The sequence below is a fragment of the Triturus cristatus genome, chromosome 8 (genome assembly GCF_964204655.1).
Source record: "Triturus cristatus chromosome 8, aTriCri1.1, whole genome shotgun sequence".
NCBI lineage: Eukaryota > Metazoa > Chordata > Amphibia > Caudata > Salamandridae > Triturus > Triturus cristatus.
Genome location: NC_140591.1, coordinates 552,720,641 through 552,748,419, shown reverse-complemented (window position 1 = coordinate 552,748,419; position 27,779 = coordinate 552,720,641).

Below are 27,779 nucleotides of genomic sequence, written 5' to 3'. Positions count from 1 at the left end.
ATCACCTAATTAGCAAGCTCACGCTAACGTGTGAAAACTTGCGTTAGCGTAGGAATTCCTAATGCCCAGATGCAAAGTGGGCATTCCTGACCTGACATGACAGGAGAAATGTCGCTAAGCGACATTTCTGATATCATCAAGCCCCACGCTATGAAGCATAGCGGCAAGAAAAGTAGCGATAACCCCTGTTAGAGCTACTTTCCTTACGCCTGCTTCAGGACTGACTTAGCCATGATATCCTATGGAAGGTGGATATCATGGCTAAGTTTGTGAGTCCCTATCATCAAGCTAACGCCACATTGCGTGAGATTATCGCTGGGTTTCCAGTGATAATCTCACGTTAGGCAGATAGTGTGAGGATTTTAATCGCTTTTGAGATAAGCGTTGCTAATAGCACGCTATCTCAGCAATAAAAATCAACGCTAGCCAGCGATAATTATCCTAGCGCTAAGTGTGCTTAGCGATAATTATCGCCGGTTGTTGCTGATATGCCCCTAGAAGAGTAGAACTGACTAGTATTGAGAATGTTCAAGATGGACATTTATACCTTTTGTGTGTGCTTCCTCATTGGTGTATTGAAGATATAATCTTTTTTTAAGTGTGGGATTGCATCGTGTACTTTCTCTTACGTGTTGTGGAGGACTATGGCCGGAGTCTAGCATAAGTAAGCATGACTGATGTTTAACACTGGCACGATGTGACCATATAGCTTAAGGCTTCACGCGCCAGCAAATGGATATTTATGCTTAGTCTGTGACAGTTTACAATTACCTCCCCACTAACTTCTGTGTGATATATTGATTATTAACAGCAATGACTGTACTTGATGCTGCTAGCTTTGGAACTTAGGGGCAGATTTAGAAGCCCCTTGCGCCACTTTTGCATCACTTTTCCCATGTTAAAAGTGACTCAAAAGTGGTGCAAGGGGCTTGTAATTCTGCCCCTTAGTGTGCATGGCCAGACTGGCTGTAGCACGCACCGGGGTAAGCCACCAGGGTGGGGGGCTGGTTTTAAACCCCAAGGGGGCCGTTTTTGTTACAGGTGTAATATCGGCACCCTGCAAAAAACGTGGGAGTGGTGCTTTTCACTAGTACCCCCATAAACTCCCCCACCCCGGGGGCCGGCCGAGCTGTTTGCCAGGGCCGGATTTGGTTCCCAGTCCGGCCATGATAGTGTGTGCTGAGAATTTCTTTAACATTATTGCCATGTGTGCCTGTAAGTACTCCTTTAGCAGTTTGGGCTCTACTGTTCCTATTGGAGACGGGTCAAGACTGAATTGTATATGGCTGGGTCGAAACTGAGGTGACGTAGTGGGCGAAAATGATGGACTGGGATGCAGCCCGAGCAATTGCCAGTGGCTGAGAGTAGTTCTAGCATTCCATTCATGATCTTGTTGTTGCGGTGGTGCACCTTTGGATGGCCTGTAAAATATACTAGTTTGTGCAAGAAACAGGTGTCACTTCCCATACTATTCCTACTCAGACTACCTTTTGTGGTATTGGTTAAGCGGTATGTAGAGATCTTAACCTTAGTAATCACGTAGCAATGAGATTTTAGGGGAGGGAAGTGAGATGTGTTAGGTCGCAGAGTGTATTTTGCTTGCAGCCACTCGAACCTGCAGACTTATTATATATTTATTTTAACTAAACAGGTTACATGTGCATGGTCTGCTCTGATGTTTGTATAGATTAGGCTACACCTCCTCCTCCTGTGCATGCTGTTTTCTGGGTTTGCAGTCCCTCTCATGGTTGCATGCGTAGTGTGTGAAAGTGTTGAAACGTTTTACCATTGCATTCAATACACTAAAGAGGCACTAAATGTCACTAAAAGGCAGGTTTTGTCTTTTATGTAGAGTCACATTGAAATGAGGTCAATTTAATGAAGTTACGTAGAGTTGCCATTGACACAATATGTCAGGAATTTTATTTATTTATGTATTTATTTATTTATTATTTATTTGCGTATTTATTTTTGTGTAAAAAAAACAGCTATCACCCAAAGGTATCTTTGCAATAGGACATGAAACTAGAGAGGCAATAAGCTAGCTAAGGAGAAGAGTTTACAGCTTTTGCAATAAGGAAAGGACAAGGTAATTTGAGAAAGCTCGCGTGGCAAATTATTTCAGAGCATGAGGCCTATGATTCTAATAATTATTCCTCCAGAATTCGCTCGACAGCAGCCGAGGATTGAAAAAGCAACTCGACACTTGAATTATGGAAAAGGAGAGGGATGTAATTGGATCCAGGAGGGAAGCAGCTCGGGGCCTGTGTTGTCAAATGCCCAATAAACCATGAAGAGAAGCTTAAAATTAGTCCACTTTTGACAGGGAGCCAATAAAAGGCATGCTATACTTTTGAATCATGGGCACATTTTCACAGGTCAGTTGGCAGCAGCACTGCCATAGTCTGGAGTTTTTCCAGCTTTTCAAACTGGCAGTCCGGGAGGTAAAGGGCATTATCATAGTGTAGACGAGAATGGATGGTAGAGCTTGTGAGACCTGGCATCCTTAGGGTGGTCTTCCCCTTGACTGTTTGCCTTTTCCCTCCACATTTTGCTGATTTTGTTTTGCTGTCCTTAGGACTCTGAGCATGTTCCCACTGTTAACCAGTGCTAAAGTGCATGCGCTTCTCCCCTAAACATGATGACATTGGTGTACACCTGATTGGAATCTTTGTTGTACTGGTAAGTCCCGCGAACATTGGTATACTATATACCCAGAGCCTGTGATTCAAGTGCTACTAGTGGGCTGCAGCACTGAATGTGCCACCAACAGAAGTAGTCTTTCAAACCTGTCTCAGATCTGCCACTGCAGTGCTTGTGTATGGAGCTTACTGCCACTTCAACTTCACATTTAAACTACTTGCCAAGCCTTACACTCCCCTTTTATTACATATAGGTCACCCCTGAGGTAGGTCCTAAGTAACCCTAAGGGAAGAGTTCTATGTAAGTATAAGATATGACATGTACTTTTATGTTTTGCAAGGCCTGGTAGTGACAAACAGTCTATTTTGTTTTTCACTGCTGTGAGGCCTACACCTCTCATAGGCCAGAATTAGGAATTCCTAAAAACACCTTTAAGCTGTAATACTTGACCAGAGAGGAGTAGCATTTTTCATGTCTCATATCTTTGTAATGGTAATGATAAATCCTCCTTAGTTGTGAAGTTGGATTTAATATCACTGTTCTAGAAATGCCCATTTTAGAAAGCGGACACTTCTCTGTACCTACTGTTCTTTGTGCCTGACAGCCTGTCTCAAATACACATCTGGGATAGGTGATAGCTACACTTTATGCATTCCCTCCAGACCACCACAAACACAGGAAGGTGAGACTAATCTTCATTCTGAGCCCGATCTGCATTCATCTACATCTGATGAGTGTTTCTGGGTAGGGAGGAATGGGAGGTGCTGACACACTACAATACTTCAATAGGCAGTATTCTGTCCACACACAAAGCATTGATTTACCCCTACAGGTAACCTCACAGGCAAGACTGGGTTGAAAGGGATATGTGTGCACTTCAGAGAGTTGCTTTGAAGTCACGCCCTACATCAAAGGCACTTTTGGGTATAAGTACTGGGTCTCTGACCCCCCTCGAAATCAGACACTTCTGGATCTTGAACTGAACCTCTGTCAGAAGGACTGCTGTGCTGCTTAAAGGACTCAACTAGACTGATTTTCTAGAAGGACTGCTTTTCTGCTTGTTGCCCTGTTGCCTGCTGCTACCTGACTCTCTTGAATGAGAACTGAACTCTGCCTTCCCTCCAAGTGATCTCCAAGGTCTTGCTGTCTTGCCTCCTGTTTTGTGAAGTTTCAGGCATACAAAAGACTTCCTGCAATTCTGCTGGGCCTGCGGTGAGTCCTGCCCTTGCCTGAGGTGCCCTCTCCAAGTTCTAGGTCTCAGAAGTGGGTTCTGCAGCAGTTTTTCTTGAAAACCGATGCATCATCACAACTCAGCCGAATGGGGCCCAGCGCATTGCCCTTCGGTGCCAACACAGAGTCTGATCAACGAAAGCAGTTCCACAGACAGTGCCGCCTGACAATGAAGCTCTGCGCAGCTCAATGATGATGCATTACCTACACTTTAGTGAAGCTTGACAACGACGCAGTGACTTGACTGCCTGGAAAAGATCGACACATCGAGCCCTCAGCATCAAAGCTTTGCTCCATCAAAGGTACTTTCTCAGCAGGGCCTGTGTGGGTCTTGCTGCCAGCCCACCTTGCACTGGTACCTTGTGACCTCAAGTAACCTTTTGACCACTAGTAACTTCTAAGCACTATTTTTACATTTAATCTTTAAAAATGTATAGTTTGACTTCTACTGAATTGTCGTTTTTGTCTCACTTTGCTCAGATAAGTATTCTCTATTGCTCTTTATCAGTATGGATTCTTTTTGTGGTGTATTCATTGTGTTACTCTGTGTGTGTTGCACAAATACTTTACACATCGCCCCTTTAGACAAGCCTGACTGCCCTGTACCAAGCTACCAGAGGGTGACCACAGGTTATCTTTTAGTGTCTAACTAGCTTACCCTGAATGCAGTGGTGGTGCCTGCCTGGCCTGGGTGCATATCTCAGCCAACCAGGAATCCCATTTCTAACAGAGCTGATCACCATGTCCCAGTTCTTCTGCAGCAAGAAAGGAGGATTTTTCTCAAGGTTAGAACTGGGTAAAACAGGAGTGCCATTTTTTGTATCTGGGCATGGATGAGAGATTGTGATCAATCTAAAAACTGGGGTTCTTGACATCTGAGTCTGTGGAGGAAAAGTTCCAGAAGGAGGTCAGCCAGAGATACAAAGTGGGAAATGTGGAACTGCTTTCAGGTATCAAAATGTATCAGTGTTGAGCTTGAGAAAGTTAGCCTTCATTCAGTTATGAACAGTTAACTCTATTTATAGGTCACATATTGTCAGAGGGTGAGTTATCCATCTAAACTTGGATTTGAGTGTTGTCAGTTTATGGAAGCAACTGTAATCCAGACATCTTGATCAGTTCACTGTTAGATTTGGCATCCTTGGCATGGCTTCCCCTGACTTTTTGCCTCTACCTCATGTTTTTTTATGCTGTGCTAGATATTTTTTTTGCTGGCTTAGAAGCTTTGGACACTTTACCACTGCTGATATGTGTCAAAGTGCAAGTGTTCTCTGTGTAAATTGCTATTGCAATTGGTTCTCCCATATTGGCATATTTGATTTACTGGTAAGTCCCTAGTAAAGTGCACTGAGTGTGCCAGGGCCTGTAAATCAAATGCTACTAGTGGGCCTGCAGCACTGATTGTACCCACATGAGTAGCCCAGAAAAGGTATCTCAGACCTGCCACTGCAGTGTCTGTGTGCAGTTCTAAACTGCCATGTTGACCTAGCAAGTACTCCCACTTACCAGGCCCTAACCTTCCCTTATCTTACATGTAAGGCACCCCTATGGTAGGCCCAAGGTACCCCCATGGGCAGGGTGCAATGTATGTGAAAGGTAGGACATGTACTGGTGTGTGTGACATGTCCTGATAGTGAATAACTGCCAATTTCATTTTTCACAATTGAAAGGCTATCTGTCCCATAGGATAGAATGATAAATACTTTGTAACATCTTACAAGTACAACTTCCCATTGGGACAAGATAGAGAAATAAAGTGTAGGCTCTCTGGACTCAGAATTTAATAACACATATTTTAGTAAGGATGTTTTTTTAATAGTGTGTTTGAAAATGCCACTTTTAGAAAGTAGGCATTTTTTCGTTTAACCATTCTGTGTGACTCTGCCGGTATGACAGGCACTGGTGATGTGCATTCACTGTAGACAGCCACAGGAGGTTGAGGTGTGCCTGGCCCTTCCTGGATAAAACAGAGCTGATCTGAATGGGGATTGGCTGCATTTAGAGTAGTGGGAGGAGATTTCTTTGCACCTGAATAGGGCCTGTCTCCCTTGCACAATGCTGTCTCCAGCCCATCTGGTCATACTGCACCTATGAGGACAGAACTGGTTTGGACTGGGCTCAGAGCCCCCTGCACAAAGAGAACTAAGACAACATGAGGTATAAGTAGTAGTTCATACACTCCAGAACTTTAGATCACTTCTGGACTCAAGAGGAACCTTTGCCAAGGAGAAGGTCGAAGAGCTGTGAGGAGGAGTACTGCCCCTTTGCTGTGTGTGGGGTTAGCCTACAGTTGCTGTTTCTGCCAAGGAAAGGACAAAGTCTGGAACTTTGCTGTGAGCCTGCTTGGAGAAGAATCTCCAAGCGCCTGTGTGAGTTGGTCTCCTGTTCTGAAGTCTCAGGGACACAAAGACTTTACCCCCAGCTCCCCTGAACTCTGCTGCTGAGAGTTCTGGCCTGCCAGGAGGGGCCAGTTCCAGTTCACGGCTTTCCGGAGGTTTTTCGTGCTGTTGGGAGCTGGAAGAAACCTGAGAAAATGAGAAAATCAATGCATTGCTCTCTTTGCAGCTGTTTATCCTGTCCCAGCACCACCGTGTGAGAAGAATCTCCATGCATCACTCCACCGCTGCCAAGACGATGCAGCGCCTGTCTCAGATGCAATAACTGACACATTGTCGGATTGCGGCTGAAAAACCTGCTAAGTGCCACTTTCTGCTGCCGCATCGATTGCCAACGCATCCATTTTTCCATGCATCACACCTATGCAGCAAGTTTTCCAGACGCATCACTAGCGGACAAGAACCATCTTGGAGTCGAATGATCACTTCCCCCTACAGTCTGAATTTGATGCATCACTTCTCCTGCATGCAGAAGAACTGTCGCATCACCTCCCGAAAGACTCAGGAACTGACGCATCTCTTTGTTTCTCAACGCTTCCCATCTCTGCGGCTGTTTGCCCTAGTGGATTTTGACGCATCTACAGGTACTTTGTGTAGAATCACGCAACCATAGTTTTCTATGGCCCCAGTTGCTTGAAACCATTGAAAAGTCATATTCTTATTACATGTCTGTTGGATTGTTGTTGTTTTGGTCTTGTTCAGTTTAGATAAAGATACGTTATTTTTCTAAACTGGTGTTGTGTCCCTTTGTGGTTTTATCACTGTATTACTGTGTGTTTTGAGTACAAATACTTTACACATTGCCTTGGGGATAAGTCTGTCTGCTCGTGCCAAGTTACCCAGGGGGTGAGCGAGGGTTTTCTAAAGTGTGTATCCCCCTTACCCTGACTAAAAGCAAGGGTCCCTATTTGGACAAAAGTACCTACCTCTGCCAACTAGAGGCCCCTATTTCTAACATTCACTAAAAGGCTGGACATGTATATATTGAGATGGATAGAGGAGCTGTAGAACCTTGAGGTAATCAGCAGTTCAATGGCAGGTCATAAGCATGAAACGCGGGTTGGAATATGGATAGTGTGGATGTGAAAGGAAGGAAATGAGCCAGTCATTAGCCATCAGGAAATAAAAGGCAAGGGTGAAAGCCAGTGGCACATTCATATGTATCTTCTGTGTTTACCTTGTTCTGTGAGCAACATATAAGACTGCATAGTCTGTGTATGGTTTTGGAGAAGCATGATGGAACTCACTTCTTGCTACATGGTAATAAGCATTTCTAGAGACTAAGGGATCCCTTTGGCTGCTCAAAAGCTAGTTTTATACTCAACATTTAGGCAGTCTGTAGGGGTCCCAGAAATTAGCCAAAATACAGCAAAAACAAATTTTTTTTGGGGGGGAAGGAAAAACGGGCTGCAAATGAAAGCGTCTGGGTTTTTCTCTGCAAATGGTATCATAAAAGGGTTTGTGGGGCTGAAATCATAATTTTGCCAGATTTTAGGGAATAACAGACTTTTGTCAGAAAACCAACATTTTTTACACAGTTTTGGCATTTTTCTGGGACATATCCTATTTTTGCTATTTTTTGTGCTTTCAACCTCCTTCCAGTTAATGGTAGAAATGGGTATAAAAGCAATAATGGACCCTGGAAAGCTATACATTTTAGAAAAGTAGATAAAATTCTAAATTCAGCAAGGGGTCATTTTTGTTGATCCATCAAGGTTTCTTTATAGAAACTAACAGTTAAATATAGGAAAAATTGAAAATTAGTTGAAAAAAAAAGCCTTTTGTGTCAACGGTTTTACCTGTAACTTCTTCTAATTATGACAGCTCTTTGAAAGCAATATACCATTAAATCCACTGGACCTTACTGGTTGTGGGGATATATAGGACTTGTAGGTTCACCAAGAACCCGACGAACCCAGAGTAAAAAACTGAGCAGCAATTTGCAATGTTTTTTTATTATGTTCCAGGTATATAGCAATTATTGTGGGAAAATGTATACATGGAAAAATCGGTGTGGAAGACACCTATGTAATTCTGAAATGGGAACAAATTATAGAGTTTAGAAACAGTATATATTTGCACATTTTCAAAATTGGGAATACTATTAGTAGCATGAGAATTATTGGTCATTTTTCAAAATGACTTCTATTTTACACAAAGCCTTTCATTTGGAAGGCAGAAATGCATCAAAAAACAATAGGTAATAACAGTTGCTTTACAAATCTGAATTACCCTAAGTCTCCCGATAAAAATGGTACCTCACTTGTGTGGGTAGGCATAGTGCTCACGACAGGAAATGGCTCAAAACCCAACGTGAATACACCACATTTTCACAATGAAAATTTACCCTTTTTTTGCGAAGTGTGTAGCTGTAGTTTTTTAACACTACCTCTGCCGGAACCTAGAGAAACGTAGCAAACCTATACATTTTTTAAAACTAGACACCCAGGGGAATCCAGGACGGGGTATCTTCACTGGCTCCCACCAGGTTCTGTTACCCAGAATCCCATGCAAGCCTAAAGAATTGTAAAAAAAAACACATTTTCCCAACATTTCTGTGGTGGAAAGTTCTGGAATCTACGTGGATCCACAAATTTCCACCCAGCCCGCGTTCCTCAAAGTCTTATGAGAAAAATGGTACCTCACTTGTGCGGGTGGGCCTAGTGCCCGTGACAGGAAACGGCACAAAATGCAACGTGGTCACACCTCAATTTCGCAGTGAAAAATGACCCTTTTTTGGCAAAGTGCCTAGCTGTAGTTTTTGCACCCTAGCTCTGCGGGCACCTTGGGAAACCTAGCAAACCTATACATTTTTGAAAACTAGACACCTAGGGGAATTCAGGATGGGGTGACTTGACTGCCTCCCACCAGGGTCTGTTACCCAGAATCCCTTGCAAACCAAAATAATTGTCCAAAGAAACACGTTTTCCCCACATTTCTGTGGTGGAAAGTTCTGGAATCTGCGTGGATCCACAAATTCCCACCTACCCCGCGTTCCCCAAAGTCTTATGAGAAAAATGGTACCTCACTTGTGCAGGTCGACCTAGTGCTGGTGACAGGAAACGGCGCAAAACGCAAGGTGGTCACACCTCAATTTTGCAGTAAAAAATGACCCTTTTTTGGCAAAGTCCCTAGCTGTAGTTTTTGAACAACTAGCTCTGCGGGGATCTTGGGAAACCTAGCGATCTGTAATGAAGTGTCGATCGGTCCCAAGTACCCGCGACAGGCAAGAGCCCAAAACAGTTTTTGATAGGCAATGTTGATGTCGCCTCACTACGTTTTGGGCCCTTGCCTGTCGTGGGTACTTGGGCCTCCCATACAAGTGAGCCACCATTTTTATCGGGAGACCGGGGGAATGCTGGGTGTTGGGAAATGTGTGTGAGCCTGGTGATGCCACAACTTTCCCACACAAAAATGTGTGAAAAAAGTGAATTTTTCAGCTAAAATTGAGGTTTGCAGGGGATTCTGGGTAAGGAAACGTTGGGGGATTCACTTAAGCCATACCACGCTGGAAGCCCCCGTGTGTCTAGTTCTCAGAAATGTATGGGTTTGGTAGGTTTCCCTAGATGGCCGCCGAGCACCGGGCCGAAAACCCAGGTGACCCCCTTGCAAAACCAGGTGGTTTTGAGATAGACAATTTTGATGTCGCCTCACTACGTTTTGGGCCCTTGCCTGTCGCGGGTACTTGGGCCTCCCACACAAGTGAGGCACCATTTTTACCAGGAGACCTGGGGGAATGCTGGGTGGTGGGAAATGTGTGAGCCTGGTGATGCCACATTTTTCCCACACAAAAATTAGTGAAGAAAGTGATTTTTTTAGCTAAAATTGAGGTTTGCAGGGAATTCTGGGTAAGGAAACGTTAGGGGGATCCATGCAAGCCATACCTCCCTGGAAGCCCCCGTGTGTCTAGTGTTCAGAATTGTATGGGTTTGGTAGGTTTCCCTAGATGGCCACCGAGCACCGGGCCAAAAACCCAGGTGACCCCCTTGCAAAACCAGGTGGTTTTGAGATAGGCAATTTTGATGTCGCCTCACTACGTTTTGGGCCCTTGCCTGTCACGGGTACTTGGGCCTCCCACACAAGTGAGGCACCATTTTTACCGGGAGACCTGGGGGAACGCTGGGTGGTGGTAAATTTGTGTGAGCCCGGTGATGCCACAACTTTCCCACACAAAAATGTGTGAAAAAAGTGGCTAAAATTGAGGTTTGCAGGGGATTCTGGGTAAGGAAACATTGGGGGATTCACACAAGCCATTCCTCCCTGAAAGCCCCCGGGTGTCTAGTTTTCAGAAATGTATGGGTTTGGTATGTTTCTGTGGAAGAAGAACCAAGATGGCGGATTGAAGCCGCCACGGAGAGCAGCGGTTTGATGGTCTCCCTGTACCCTCAATTATAGCGTGAGCGTGAGCGATATGGAGCTGAAGACACGCTTTGAGTTTTTTCCAGGAAAAAAGGAAAAGAAAAGAAAAAAAGAGATTGCGCCTATCGATAGATGGACTAATGTGGCAGCTTTTCTTGGCAAAGTTTGGGCGGAGATCGTCTGGGTGGCTGCCTGCAGCTTATCGGCTTCTCTTGTGGTGCTCGTTTGGCCGGTCGGCGCTCCACTGGTCAGGTCTTTCTTCTGCGGTAGCTCCGCTAGTTGCTTCAGTGCCTGTGAGCGGGAAGAGGATGGCGCCACCTAAGACAACACCGAGAAATACTCGTACCGGCCGAAATGCCGCTGGAGGAGAGACAGGCTTACCTGGCGGTTCGAGTACGAAGGAGAAGCCAAGTATCACAATTAGCAAGCCACTTTCGCACTTGCTACAAACGGGGAAAGTACCGGAGCTTCTCGCAGGTAAGTACCTTCCTGGTAACAATGTTACAGAAGTTTTATTGACGGCAATTTATGATTGTAACACAGTCATGACTGACGTTGTTGGTGCTGTCTCTGGGGGTGCAGTTTCAGCGGTACCTAACTGTGGTGATAGCAATGTGATAGCAATGTGCTTGGCGCGAGTGGCGGTGACAGAGATGGAGGTCGATTGGCAGAGTCCTTAGTGCTGGTCCAGTCTGTGTATGCGCCCAGGAGACTTGAGGAGAAATTATCGGATGTGGCCGATATGGTGTGTCCGCTCAATATATCCAATAGTACAAGCCAAAGAGAATATGGTACTGATTTGGTTTTGTCAGGGGCGAAGACTTGTACTATAACGGATGGCATTTTGCAGGAAGTTGAAGGTGATGATGAAGGTGACAACTCGGGTTCATTCGATGATGTTGAAGAACCAGCCGAAGTCTCAGGTCAGATGGTGGGTAAACCATCGATGGGCAAGAAAGGCAAAGAGAAAATTAAAAATAAATTTGAAAAAAATATACCCCCTATGCACACCGTACCTTCACTAGGAAAAGCTATTTCTGGTAATAGTCCTCTTCGGAAATGGGTGCAAGCAAAAGGTGGGGTGAGGAATATGGCACTGCGACTCTCGGGGGCTAGTCCATCTGAGGATAATATAATGAAACCCAACTCTGTAGTTACAGTAACAGAAGCTAGCTCTGAGCAGGAGGTTTCAAGGGGATTGCAGTCTATAATTCCAACTCATGGAGACGTACATTCCTCAGATTAAGCTCATGTCATTCGGGCAAAGGCTCTATCTAGGGAAGGAGCAACTAGCAGTCAAGAAGCAGTGACACCGTCACTCTGCCTGATATTACAGTCTTTAACTGAACAAAGACAAGAGGCACAAATACATTATACGCAGGTTCGAGAAGACAACAGCAGAATGCGACAGTCTTTACAGGAAATGGCGGATAAACTCGGCGGCTTAACTCAAGATATCTCAGAACTGCAACAAAGAGTTTTAGCCACTGAAGAACTATCAGCACTTACAGATGTCGCTGCTAGAAAGCACGAGGAACAGATTTCAGGCATTCAGATTAAAATGGAGGATATGGAAAATTGCCAGCGTCGACAAAATCTCAGGCTATTTGGTATTTCAGAAGGGGCGGAGGGAGCGGATCCGAGGGAGTTTATGGTTAAACTATTAAAAAAAGCTTTTCCTGATCTCTCTGACTGGGACTGGGACTCCCAACTTCAAAGGGTTCATAGACTGCCATTAACCCAGAAGAATAAGGGAGGGCAATACCCTCGCCCATTTTTGATCCACTTGGGGAACTTCTTACTGAGACAGGCAGTGGCAACAAAAGCACGACCTAATACCTCGGTATCGGTAGATTCATTTACTTTCTTTGTAAGATCAGATTTAAGAAAGGCCACAATGGATAGACGCTGGAGATTACGCCAATTTATAGATCCTATAAAAACCCTTGGTGCCCAAGCCTTTTTGCAAGAGCCTGCATGCCTGAAAGTTCTTAAGGGCAGTCACACTTACATTTTTCTGGAAGAAAAGGAAACAAGTCAGGCAGTGGCTAAGTGGCAAGCAGAAGCTGCCGAAAAGAGATAGACTGGGGTCCTGGGGATCTTATAGACATGAATACAGTACTTAACTAATATTCTGGGGCTCCAGGTTTTGTCTCACCCCCCCCTTTTTTTTAAATTTTGAAGTTAAAACAAAATTGTCAAAAAATGTCAGTGTCAATGTTGACGGATTATTACTTCGGGCTCTGGCCCCTTCTCTGTTTCTTCTTCCTCTTTTCCGTTGTTAATTTCTGAGTTAATGCTTTTAATGTTATTATTTCCCAGATTTAGGGAAGGGAGGAGGGGGCGGAAGGGGGAGAGTGAATTAAAGGGGAAAAAAAGGGGGAAAGGAAGGGAGAAAGGAGGGGGGAAGAACAAAAAAAAGGGAAAAAAAAGGGAATGGTGTTTTAGTGGATTTAGAAATAAAAGGGGGTGGGTTGACCATCTACGCTGTGGCTCTGTAGGGCTGCCCTTTCAGCGGCAGTTGTTAATAGGGGGGAGGGTTCTTCTAAGAGACAGCGTGAGGTGTCACTCTTGGAGTTTGATGAAAGGATAAGGGTGGGAATGTGGGGTTGAAGTGGGGGGAGAATCATCATCACTAGGGCATTTCGGATTTAAGGAAAAGGGAAGGTTTTTCTTAGTCTCTTTTGTTTTGATTAACAGACAAAATAATAGATTAAAAATAGCAAATACTATTCTCTATCGGATATTGATAGTAGTAGAAGGAGGAGGGCCTATTCAAAAGTTAGTAACTAACTATGAATTGGATTAATTGTCTGGTTTGCAATGTGGCTGGCCTTAACAGTACAACTAAGCGACGGTTAGTCCGAGAAGAGTTACGAATGTACCAGCCTCAACTGGTGGTCTTAACAGAAACACACTTGGCTTATAAAGACCGAAATTTATTGATGCATTTAGGATTTGATATTATTATTTGTACTACTCAAACTGTATCTATAAAAGGGGTGGCTATCTTAAAAGATAAGAGGCTTAATTGCAAAGTGATTAAAAAGCAGGCTGATCAATGGGGACGCTGGGCATTAGTTCAGCTTGAGATGTGGGGTAAAAAAATGTGGTCTGTGCTATATATGGTCCTAATGTGGACGATCCTGCTATCTTTGAATTTCTTAATGTGGAATTGTTAAACAGGGAGGGGGAGAAACTGGTTATGGGGGATTTCAATTGTGTTATAGATTATAGTATAGACTCTACTGGGAAAAGTCTTAATCTAACAATGCGTAAAACTCGTGGAGAAATTTTACAAATGATAAGGCTTCAGTCTATCAAAGATGCTTGAAGACATATATATCCTTTAATACCAGGCTATATCTACTATTCGGCACCTCACAAATCATATTCTAGGATAGATATGGCCTTTGTGTCTGATAGCCTACTTATAACATCAAAAATGGAAATATGCCCCCGGGTGACTTCAGACCATAACCCTATTATCTTTTCCTTTCGGGTTAAAATTGAAGAAAAGGAACTTAGGACGTTTTCCTTTCCTAGATACTTGCTGACGGATAACGAATATTTGGCGAATACTACTCAGCAATTAGAGGAATTTTTCAAAGTAAATACTGGATCTGCATCCCCAGTAATTGTATGGGATACTATGTAAGCGTATGCTCGTGGCATTACACATAAATATATCTTTTTACAGAATAAAAAACGAAAAAATGAGTTGGACACTTTGGTACATAAGCTGCGTAATATTGAGAGACAACATGTGGAGGCAGTTAAAAAAAGGATTTAATAGTTCAGGATAGTGCGTCTTCTTCATTAATTGACGCAAGAATTTCAGTGAAAAAGTTTTTAAGGGACAAAATGGCCGCTAATTATTGTAAGCAACGCTTAGAAAAATACGAATATGGGGAGCATATAGGACATGTATTGGCTTATCAGACTGCAGAGGCAAAAGCGAAAACTAAGATTAATTCTATTAAAGGAGTAAATGGGCTAACATATACCGAATCCTCAGATATCTTAGAGCAATTTCTGTTGTTTTATCAACAGCTCTCTTCTCTTACATGGGCCCCTAATCAAGATGAGGTATTATGTTACATTAACAACAGTGGCCTCCCAGTGGTAGATATAGAAAAAATTGCTACTCTGGACGAGATGGTCTCGATGGAAGAAGTTGAGTTGGCATTATTAACATTACCTACTGGGAAAGCTACTGGTACTGATTCACTGTCACTAGAGTTTTACAAATCTTTCAAAAAGACCTTGCTCTTACCATTTACTAGAGTAATACAGTTTGTAGCTGCCAGCGGAGAGGTGCCAGCATCATGGAATAGGACACAGATTGTGTTTTTCCTAAAAAAGGGCAAACCACCAACTGATTGTGGATCATACCGGCCAATCTCTCTTATCAACGCGGATGCCAAGATATTTTCAAAGATCTTGGCAACCCGCTTAGCTCCGCTTATGCCGGATTTAGTCTCTGAATGACAACACGGATTCATACTAGGGAGGGACACTACTGCTCACATGAATATGGCTATTGGTGCATTGGACTATGCAGAGCAAAGGAAAATAGATTTCGGAATGATTTTATTAGACGCTGAAAAAGCGTTCGATTGTGTAAGGTGGGAATTTTTATGGGCTGTGCTATCTAAGATTGGTATAGGCACGCAGTTCCAGACTTGCGTACAGGCATTATATCATAATCCACAAGCCAATCTTTCTTACATGGGATCCCGATCAGCATCATTTCTGATTCTATGTGGGACTAGACAGGGTTGCCCTCTGTCTCCACTACTTTTTGCCTTATACATAGAGCCATTCTTACGTATTTTACAATCTTGTGTATATATTAATCCGTTGGAATCTGGTATCTTTAAACTTAAACTCACGGCATACGCTGACGATATAGCGGTCTATGCAACTAATCCAAGTGAGGCCGTGGGGATTAAGAAAGAAGCTGAGAAATATGGCAATGTCTCAGGCTACAAACTAAATGTTAATAAAACTCAAGTGCTTACTACGGCCGGGATTCAAAGATCTATTTCTGGGGCATATACAACTGGGACCTATCTGGGGGTAAAGATAACAGCTAAAGTTAACCAGATCATCGATATTAATTATGTACCACTCTTACAGGCGACTACTAAGCTGTTTAAAATCTGGCATAGGCTTCCCTTGGGATTGCTTGGCAGATGTAACTTAATTAAAATGAAAATACTTCCTAAATTCCTATATCTGTTTCGTTCAATTCCTCTGAAAATCCCTAATACATTTTTTAAAAAACTTGAGGGTATTTGTAGTAGCTGTATATGGGGCTATAAAAAACCAAGGAGGGCAATTGAGCTACTTAAATCCTCATTTGAACAAGGCGGACTTGGCTTTCCGGATTTTAAAATGTATTTTTGGGCCTCATTTACAGGACGTTTTCGTTGTTTGTTGGGTTTGGACCAGACAGATTCATTATTTAAGCTTACTTTAGGTAATCAGAGGGATATGTTTTTGTATGGAATAAATGATCCAAATTACTTCAAGAGAGTTAAGTTTAAGACTGTGAGGGATACTGTGTATATCTGGAGAGATATGTCTTCTAAGTGTAAATTACCAACATTTCATAATAAATTTCCACTTTGGGGGAATCCTCTGCTCCCTGAGGTTTTTTCAGGATCAGGCTGGTAAATCTTGGGCGACATATGGAATTACATGCTTGGGCGAAATTTATAATGAGAAAGGAATAAAATCATTTGAAAACTTATGTCTAACCTATAACTTACCAACAATTTTTTTTTTAAATACTTGCAAGTAAGAGACTATTGGACTTCAAATCTTGTGGTAACTGAGATTATGCAGTCAAACGTTTGGGATTGTATATATGGAGGGAAGACCAAATCTTTAATAGGGCTGATGTATATACACTTACATGGTTTTAGATTAGATGGCAGTGAAAAATTAGCTGAACGTTGGAGTCAAACTTTGGGTGTAGTGGTCTCACCTTGTAGGATTAAACAAGCATTAGGAAATGTGAAGGAGTCGGTTCATTCCATTAATTTGCAACTTCAGCAATTACGCACTACCTGTATGTTATCCTATACGCCGGCTAAAATAGCTAAATGGGCCCAAGGAAATATGACGGGTGATAAAAAATACTGCCCTAAATGTGGATTATATGCTGCTAATTTATTGCACATGTTTATTTCATGCCCAGTATTGACGGGTTTTTGGCAGAAAATGGAACAGTTACTTCAGTCTAAACTTGGGTTGGATCAACCACTTACTGATCTCGAAATTATGTTGGGATATAAGGAGAATAACCCAGCTATAGCACGTCTTTTTTTATTCTATTCATACACCTTTCATACGTTTGACACATACAAAACCATTCACACCACCAACCGCGGGCCCTTCACATTATAACACTCACACTAGAAGACAGCGCCATTCAAGGGCCCATCACTTTCACACACCCACATACCTGACACAGCAACCACACAAGCTAATGGACTGCGTTAAGTGACACTCAGCTAGCAGTGTGTGTAGTGACCAGCAGCAAGTCACTACTCACACACAGCCAGTCGAGGGCCAGTCCACGCACACCGCTAGCTGAGCGCCAGTTCACGCACACCGCTTGCCAAACACCAGTCCATGCACACCGCCAGCCAAGCGCCAGTCCACGCACACCACCAGCCAATTGCCAGTCCACGCCCACCGCCTGCCAATCACCAATTCACGCACACCGCCAGACAAGCGCCAGTCCACGCACACCGCCAGCCAAGCACCAGTCCACGCACACCACCAGCCAAGCACCAGTCCACGCACACCACCAGTCAAGCGCCAGTCCAGGCACACTGCCAGTCAAGCGCCAGTCCACGCACACCGCCAGCCAAGCGCCAGTCCACACACACCAACAGCCAAGCGCCAGCCTACACACACCGCCATCACATTTAGGATTTGTTTTAGACAATAATAAAAACACAAACAAATTGCAAATAGATACAAATCTACTAACACAACATCGGAAACTAAATACATTGCACTGATGCCAACCTTGAAACAGAATCACATTTTTTAAAGAATACAGAAAAGGCAGTTCACTTTACCACTCATGGATGCTCTCAAAAATTATTTTACCTGTGATACGCTCTAAAACAAGCAGGAACACACAGCCCAGGGTTAGAAGGACACTCGGGGCAGTACATATGTGTCTCCTTCCATGTAACTCTTCGCCAACAGACTCTACATCTCCTACTGGGAATGTCTTTTCAGGGTGTGGGAGGAATGTGATCAGGAAAGTGGCAATCTTTCAATCTAGCAACATCCTCCACCACTCCAACTCTAGGAACTCCTGCCTGTTCCACTAAAACAAGACTGCCTATTACAGACTCCTGAAACTTAGCAAAAGTCATCTTTGACTCAGGACAAGAATCCTGGAACACAACAAAAGCATTAAAGGTTGCCAAGTGGAAAAGATGGATAGCCAACTTCTTGTACCAAATGTAAGCCTTACGAAGAGCAGCGTAAGGTTCCAACCTCTGATCTACTCTGTCAACACCACCCATGTGCCTATTATAGTCTAAAATGCACACAGGTCTGCGCGCTTCAGCAACCTGACCCCAAACAGTCACAGGTGCAGTGCTTTCATCATGGATGGTAGTCAGCATGTAGACATCTCTCCTGTCTGAAAACGTCACAGCTAGAAGCTCCTCGCAACGCACTGCACTGTCCCCGCACAAGTTTTTGACAAACAAGTTCTTTTGGGAAACCTTTACGGTTAGAGCAGATTGTGCCACAAGCAACAGTGTCCACTTTGGCCAATTCCCTGAACAACCGCACACCAGTGTAGAAGTTATCTACATATAAATGGTGGCCTTTGTTAAAAAATCCTCTACCAAGTTCCCAAACAATTTTCTCAGTCACTCCAAAAGTGGACGGACAACCAGGGTGGTTAATCCTGGATTCCTTACCGGTGTACACCCTGAAATTAGAGACATATCCAGTCCTACTGTCACACAGCATATACAGCTTAATTCCATAGCGTGCCCTATTACTATGAATGTATTGCCTAAAAACCAAGCGGCCCTTGAACAACACCAAAGACTCATCCACTGCTATTTCTTTCCCTGGAGCATAGATCTCAGAAAATCGATCAACAAAGTGATCAAGGACAGGCCGAATCTTAAAAAGACGGTCACAATCAGGGTGATCTCGTGGCAACGCTAAACCATTATCGACAAAATGCATCATCCGAAGCAGAAGCAAATACCGATCACGACTCATGACTGCCGAAAATATAGCAGTTGCCATCAAGGGACTAGTAAACCAATATGAAGACATTGATGGCTTCCTTAGCAAGCCCATCAAAAAAGTTAAACCCAAGAACTTCTTCATCTCATCCAGATTTGTGGGAGCTCTAGAGTGGGGCTTAAGGCTGGCACTGTTGTCCCTCAAAAACTGTTCGGCATACAAATTAGTCTGCTCAACAATCTCTGCCAAAAATACATCATCCATAAACAACTGAAAAAAATGTATCGGCAAAACGTTTTCAGTATTCACTCTACACCCTGGAACACCAGTAATGTCTGGCAATGCTGGCTGCACCATCCCTGGGGCAACCCAGACGTCAGCACTTTCAACAGGAAGCCTTGCAGCCCCAGGCTGCAGTCCAGATGCCTCTTGCCGCACTATACCAATGGGAAGCCTTGCAGCCCCAGATCCCTCTTGCCGCACTACACCAACGGGAAGCCTTGCAGCCCCAGGCTGCAGCCCAGATGCCTCTTGCCGCACTACACCAACGGGAAGCCTTGCAGCCCCAGGCTGTAGCCCAGATGCCTCTTGCTGCACTATCGGCACATCAATGTCCTCCTCTAACACTGGCACTTCATCCGCACTAAGAGTAGCTTCATCCGCACTGAGAGTAGCTTCATCATCCGATGATGCCATATGGAGAGAAAACTCACTGCCTGAATCTTCCCCTCCCACCTCTGCCTCAGAATCAGAGTCAGTCTCTGGACCATGGTCAGAGGAAGACTCAAAAAGCATACCAACAACCTGCTGAGCAGTAATCCTGCGGCTAGCCATTATCCTTACTAAGAAAGGAAACTGCACAAACAAGTCAACAACAACCAACACTGTGCAAAATAAGTAAGTAAAAAAAATGCATGCCTTTTTCACAAAGATCAATATACTCAAAAACTATATGATTCACTTGCAAGAGACCGCTACACTCACCAGCACCTACTCTGCAGAGAGACAGCAAAAATTATATCCCACTAGAAAGAAAAAAAAACAAAACCAATTACTCACAAAAGACATACACATTGAGCACAAATGTAAAAGGTTTTTGACACTCAAAAAACAGAAGCCAAACATACTGCAATTCTTACATCATTTGCAAAAACACATTAATGCAGAGAAATGAAAAAGATTTACATTGTACAAAAAAAAGTCTCTTACCAAACACAAGCAACTACACAAGCAGCAGAATCAAAAGTCTAAAGAGCAAAAGCTTTCAACTAGAACAAAAAGGGAGATAAAAAGCATCACAATTGAAATTCACAAAAAATAAAATAATTAACATTATAACACACTGTCACTACCAAATTGGTCAATCTGCCAGATGGGCCTTTCTAATAGGGCTGTGCAAAAATTAGGCCTGGGCTAAAATTCCGTTCCGGTAGCGGAAATTGCGATAATTTGACATTTTCACGTTCTGCGGAGAGTGCGAAAATGTCAAAATTTCCGCAATCCGCATTTTACCGGAAATTTTTTACTTTCTCGCGCTGTAAAATAATACATTATCGCGTGCGTGCGATCGCCTTACCTGAATCCCCGCGTTCGCCGACAAGTTTTCCCGATCCGGTCGCATTCTCCATGAGATGTTGGATTGTTGGTAGCCATTTGCGCTGTCTCGCAACAGTTCGCGCCCGCAGTGACGTAATTTGTCGCGCGATCACGTCTTTCTTCTCGCGATCATGCACCGCGAGACAAGTGAAAACAAGATGGCCACGCCCGCGAGCAACCACATGGGTAAGTTGACGAGCCGCGACCATGCAGAAAATACCGCGAACGGGCGGGAAAAAAACTTCCGCATCTTCGCGATATTTCCGCTGTTTGCAGAGATTTTTAACATTTTCGTGATAATTTGCGAAAGTGAATTTCGCAAATTCTGCCCACCCCTAGCAAAAATGGGGGTGAACTTGCCCAAGGGATCGGGTGAGCTTGTCTGAGGGCGGGGCACAAAACAGCAGACAGAAATATGTCCCCCTTGCAAAAGAAATAAATCCCTGGTGCCTGGTAGGGTTTTCTGCCCCCCCTCCCGCCTAAGACAAAAAGGTCACAAAAAAAGGGGCCAATATGTCCACAGGAGGGGCAGAAATAACAATAACCAAATGTATAAAATAACAATAACCAAATTTATAAAACATATCTGCCCCCTGGGAGCGACCCTTGGCCAAGGGGTCGTTTCCATTTTAATTTCAAATACGTCCCCGGTGTCTAGTGGGGTATTCTGCCAAATACACGGGCTGATCTGCCACCAGGGGTGGGGGGCAGAATACACATTTAATAAAAATCAGGTCCCTGGAAGCGACCCTTTCGCAAGGGGTCGCTTCCATTTTTTTTCAAAAATCCCTGGCTCTAGTGGGCTTTTCTGCCCCCCCCGGCCAGAAACGACAAAAAGGGGGGGCAGAAAAGACTTTTAAAAAATGTGCCCCCTAAGGAAGCGACCCTTGCCCAAGGGGTCGCTTCCTTTACATAATAATAGGACTCCCTGGTGTCTAGTGAGCCAAATACACAGGCTGATCTGCACCCAGGGGGGCAGAGTACACATTTAAAAAAAATTAGGGGCCTGGAAGCGACCCTTCCCCAAAAATCTCTGGCTCTAGTGGGCTTTTCTGCCCCCCCCTGGGGCCAGAAATGCCAAAAACAGTCAGAAAAGACTTTCTAAAAATGTGTCCCATAGGGAAGTGACCCTTGCCGAAGGGGTCGCTTCCTATAGCTAAAAAAAGGACTCCCTGGTGTCTAGTGGGGTATTCTGCCCCCCCTGGGGGCAGAAAGGCCAAAACTACGAGACAGTCTGCCCCCAGGGGGGGCAGGATACACATTTTTAAGAATATTGGGCTGGAAAGCGACCCTTCCCCCAAGGGGTCGCTTCCGTTTAAAAAAAATAAAAATCCCTGGCTCTAGTGGGCTTTTCTGCCCCCCCGGGCCAGAAACGCCAAAAAAACAAGGCGATTGGGCCACAGGGGGAGCAGAAAAGTCTTAAACATAAATGCCCCTTAAGGAAGTGATCCTTGCCCAAGGGGTCGCTTCCTTTTAATAAAAAAGCATCCCTGGTGCCTAGTGGGGGCATTCCGGCAGCACGATCGCGACGCTGTGTGCGATCGTACTGCAGGAATGCCCTGTATTGAGACATCAGGGGAGAGGAAATACTCTTTCCTCTCCCCCGATGCCTCAAAAGTTGAAAAATCCCCCCCGCGGCCCCACCAGACAGCAAAACTCACCTCCTCCTTGCTGGGACGCCTGGAAGCAAATGGCTTCCAGGTGTCCCAGCGCTTCCTGAATACGTCAGCGCGCGCTGTGCGCGCTGACGTCATGGGGAAGTGTGGGGGGTCGGGGTGGCAGCAGAAACTCTTCCGCTGCCATCCCCTCTGTGGGGGCAAGATCGATGCCCCAGGGGGGAAGCGCCAGCGCTTCCCCCAGGGGTTGTGCTCATGACGGAGCGGTTCCGTCTTGAGCACAGCCCAACCGATGCTCATGACGGAACCGCTCCGTCATGAGCATCGAAGGGGTTAAAAAAATTGTGTTGCACACAATGTGCAAAATCTTCTAAGGGAAACACCATTTCTCATCAGTTTTGCCCATAAGAGACTGATTTAAGTAAAATATTTCCTCATGGGGACTTTTTTTTTTAACAAGACACTTTTTTCCTTGAATCAGTCATCTGATGGCATCTCATGTAACTTGTGTAAGATATACCCTTGGGTTGAAAATGTACTCAAGATACTAGCAAAATTTATTTCACAATATACGCATAGTAGATTTTGCTAAAAAAACATGCATTTCTCAAACCCTTAGGAATGAGGATCTCATTTTATGTACAAACCATACAGAATACATATGAGATATGCTTTATGTTATTTTTGCAAGAGTAATATAAAACATGTATAGGAAAGTGGGTATTTGTTGTGAAGGATGTGAGTCCTTCACAAGTAATAGGTCTATTGTAGCAAGTGACTCTCTCATGGTAGTGAAGGAGAGCAGTGCAAGGTCTGCTCAGGGAATGTGGTGTGGGCTCCCCACACTGGCACACCTTCGAAGCATTCTACATGATGCAGCACTTATCATAAAAGGCCTCTATAAACATGATTACATCACCGCCTTCATAATGGAAATCCATTGGGTCAGCACACCGGCCCACACCATTTTAGTATGACCAGCACCCCTTCTTATCTTGCAAACAGCTCACCATCCCTGGTGGATTTCAGGGCACTCACAGCCACAACACAATTAGACTGTATACTAAGAAGTGTAAAGAAGAAAAACAAGACAGTAGGCCTTTTCAATCAATGCACCCAGGATCTGGAACAACAGCCCCGTATCCTTCCCCAAGGCTGTTCCAATTTAAGAAAGAGTTGGCGAATCCCCTCTTTAAAGATCATTACATCACAATGCATTAACCATCCTCAACCTAAATCCAGATCCTATTACTCGTTGAATTCATAATTTTCTTTGACCATGTAGAGCTCTCCAACTTTAGCTATTCACTATAGAAATACCATGTACATACATGTATACCTACATATATACCCCGTTCGCAACAACAATACTCAATAAATCATTGGTCCATTAGTCCATTTTTCTAATAAAAATAAAAGTATTTTATTACACACACACTACTGAATATTAGGCATTCATTTTGAAATATGTAAAACTAGAAAATGGAAATACTTTCGGAACAAATTTCACTCCTACCCAGCTCTGAACTGTATAACCACAATACGCCCACCTATACTGGATCAAAAAGCAAGCCTATTGGCTTTCTTAGGGTGCCAACACACTAATAAAAAGCTAAACAAAACCACACAAAATTACTGTAACATTATTGAAATCAAAATGGATAATACCATCTTTCAAAACTCTCACTTAAAACGCATGATATTTCATTGTCAACATCATCATTAGAAATAATGAATTATTTTCTATTGAAATTGTACATGCATCTTTCTTCTACTTTTAACATGTTGTCACTGCAGTTTTAATACCAACTGACAGGGATCCCCGCAGTCCAGAGTCATTGTGCAAAACTACAAGCTTTAGGATTGCTTTAAAACAACCAGAACATCTCCTGGGGTTATACATCTAATAGCCTGGGAGACATAGGGCTACTTCTAAGTAAAACTCTTCTGGGGGGGGTTGCATCACAACTGGCAGCTCCTCAAACATACTTTTTAATCCATTGCTGGTACCCCAGTGATATTTGGGACAGCACAAGTATTTTATGCATATTCTGCAGCCACTTGTGTAGTTCTTGGGGTGCTCTCTCGCCCAGCGGGGTGGATGATAAATGAACAACTTTGTTGCCACTCAAAAGATACACTTTCTTTGAAGAGTGGCTGATCAGTTCACTTATGAGCTTTGCAAGGGCCTGGCTCATTAATTGCTGTGTGGGAAGCCCACCTCTATGGGGACCGCCAGCTCCAGCCATTGGCCCAGCTAGCTCTTGTGTTGAGCTGGCATGCTCTCTGCTGAGTGCCCCCTTAAGACCCAGGTATGGGGAGTGGGGCGAGGCACCCAGCGATGCTCCTTGGAATTGGATCTCCCAGGGAGTTACATTTTGGGTGAGCCTTATGGCACTCTACTGTCTGTTTCTTTTCTGCTTGGGGAAATAGAGACCCCGAAACAATTCTAATGCACTTGGACCTTGAGAATTAAGTCCACGGGGCAAGGGATTTTTCTGAACAGGGGCCCCATGCATGGCCTTCTCGATCACAATTAGCAAACTATATCACACAGGCCCCCAAGGTATTTGTAAGAAATTCAGCAAATTTAAATGTGCTTCATTTTCCACCTAGTCCTCCCCGGGGTACTAAGCTTCTTGTGCTGTTTTCTCAAAACCCATAGGCTGATTTTCAAGTTGTTAGTGTTGTGGTATGCCTAGCCACTAAGAACATTTTCTTCAAGCCTCCTGGCCTCTAACCTTTGCACTTTTTCTTGGTGACTGATTTGGAGCCTGGTGTCACTGCCCGTGACCAGGGACCTGTCCTTTGTCAGGGCTTTTCAGCTACCCTCCCAAAGCCCACTTGCTGATTAGCCTTCATGCCACAATCCCCAAGCCACACGGCTTAGGTTGTCTTTCAGGGCCCTTATCGGTCAGTAGCAGAATCAATGTCCCTCCCTCATGTTGGTGCCCACCCATCTGTAGGACCATTCCAAAAACGTTCTCTCTACTGTCTCTACAGTCTCTCTCTACCGTCCCTCAGAAGGAGTATGGGGTCCAGTACCACTGGCCCAGGAGAATCTCTCTCTGTCACTCAGTGCGAGCTGTAGTCTAAAATTCCTCAAGTTCATACTTGCAGTGGGCTCAGGTGAATTTCCCTTAAAGCTGGACTTTCCTCTGACATCATTGCTCCCAGTTCCAGAAAGTCCCTAACAGTTGTTCTCTTGTACAGTGATTTTTTTAAGTGGCCATCTAAAGTTCTAGAAAGTAGGCACCCCTGCCCAGTTACAGGGTGCCATATCATCACTCCAGTCCGGTCCCAATCCCTTCGCACAGTATTCTGGCACATTCCAACATGGTGGTTAAAAGAAGGACTTCTCTGAGACAACTGACACAACTGCCTGATCCCTTCTCTCCAAAACTTCAAAGGGTAGCCCCTCCTGCGTTTGGCTTCTGATGACTGGGGGAATATGTAGAAGGAAATGGTGCAGTGCTGCAGCAAATTTTGCAGTGCTGCACTGCACCATTTCCAAAACACAGGCATGTGCCATATTTACAAGATTACAATGCACCCCTGTGCTTTCCCTTGTGCTGTCGCTTAAAATTGCTACCTAGCATCAAGAAAGACACCCTTGTGCCATAGTGCAAGGGTGCCTGGGTTGCAGGGATGATTGTTTATGCCCATTCTGCAGCACACATAGAAGTTGCAAATCGCCGATATTTAGTGATTGTTTTTGTGCATGAATGGACACCTTCATGCACAAAAACAATCATTAATGGGGTTTTGCTCTTTCTATGTGTGCTGCAGAATGCACACAGAAAAAGCAAAAACAAGAAGAAATAAAAGTATTTCTCCTCGTTGCACAATTCTAATGCCTGCTTTTGCATGATCCTTGTAATTCTGAGGCAGTATCAAAAAGCAATGGGTGTTGTGATGGAATGCCAACAACAGCACCCATTGCATGCACCTTTCACACAGATACCTGCGTGAACGGGTACCATATTTACAATGCGGCGTTAAGCTACACAAAGTGGCTTAACGCCTCTTTGTAAAAATGGAGCAGGACATTGCACCATCAGAACGTCAAGATTTTCCGGTGGCGCAATCCACTTGTACATATGCCCATGAGTGTCCTCCTTTGCAATGTGAAGAGCTAATTTGCAAATGCAGGTGCTGTCCCCACCCCTTCCTTTCCTAAGGAATAAGCCTAAGCATTGGCAAATGGTTTTATTGTGTGTGAAGGCCTTCGAGTTTTCTGCTGGCCAGTAATTAACTTTGCCTAGTATGGGGAACAAAGGCCTGGATTCTTATCATGAGCACGCAGTCCTCGAGGGAGTCCCTTTCCTCCCCGTATGCACCCAGGTCTTCAAAATACCCCTCCGGTGCCTCTCCTGTGTGCTTCTGCCCTGCGCCTCCAGCCGCATGGATTGTGGGCTGAAACCTATGTCAGCAGCACACCAGCAGCACCATGGAGCAGAATGGTAAGGTGGCTGGTACAACAATTGCATGTGTTCTCAGTGCATCATACATTGCTTTGCGACTGTGGTGATGTCCGTTTTGATTTTGGGCTGGTGCGCCTTTGCTGTGTAAATTATGCCACAATCTTCTGTACTTCCTATGCATGTGCACGTTTCTCAAATAAAAGGCAGACAACTGTTATTCTCATCTCAATGATATTACCACGTGTGTTATTCTGGGGGCGTTTATACGCGGCTGTTTTCCCTGAATCCCATTACTTCGCTGTTTCATTAATTTGGTTGTACAATGTTTCAGACCGCTCTAAATAACCTCACATCCTCAAAACACCTGGTGGCCGGATGGGGCCGCTGATGTGCACCTACACACTGGCGCACAGCCCTGTGCAGCAGCCAGCCAAGTCTTTCCCGTGTCCGCCAGTGAGTATCCCCAGTTACAAACGTTTCTAATGTTGGATGAGATGCCCCCCCCTTCACTCCTTTTGAGGAATGCAGTTGATCGTTCTGAAGAGAAAGTTTTTGTCAGCTCCCCACCTTGTTAGTGGTGGGGAGGGCATGCTTGCACTTCTGCTGCTTCCAAGTGTTTACCTACCATCACCTTCTGACAACTCTCTACCTCCGTGTGTTATGGCATGGGCGGTGCCCCCCTTCACCCCGCTCTCACGCTGAATTGGAGACCTGTCTTCTTTGTGTATGTTTGTTTAAACTCAAGTCGGTGCCCCTCGCCCAGGTCGTGTGCTGACAACAAACTAATCCTGCACACAGAATGAGAATCACTGAGCTTTCAAGTGTACCTGAGCTGCATGGGAAGCCCTCTGATGGCAGCTCCCAAGGGTAGGGGTGCGTAAAGGCCCTTTCGTACTTTCAGACAGGCTCCAGGGTGTGTAATTTGTTTAGCCCGTGAGCTCACTATGATTCCACATTATTCAGCTTACTATGGAAATTGCTGTGTTCCTTTTAAAGCATGCAGGCCTTTTTGTGAAGATTGCCGGTGTTCATCTTTTCTGTTTCTTCTCTGTGCCCCCAGGCGGGATCCATCTCAGTACTACGCCAGCCCTCTACCGCCTCCCCGGCAGCTGCACCAATGCACCTTTTCTACATATAATTGGGCATGCTTTCTTCACTTCTGCGCCCCATTCACACAGATGCCGAAGTCGTTCACCACTCCCTACACGAACTTCCTACCCCTCTCTATGGGGCATATTATCAAGACAGACGATGAAATTATCGCCGCTTTA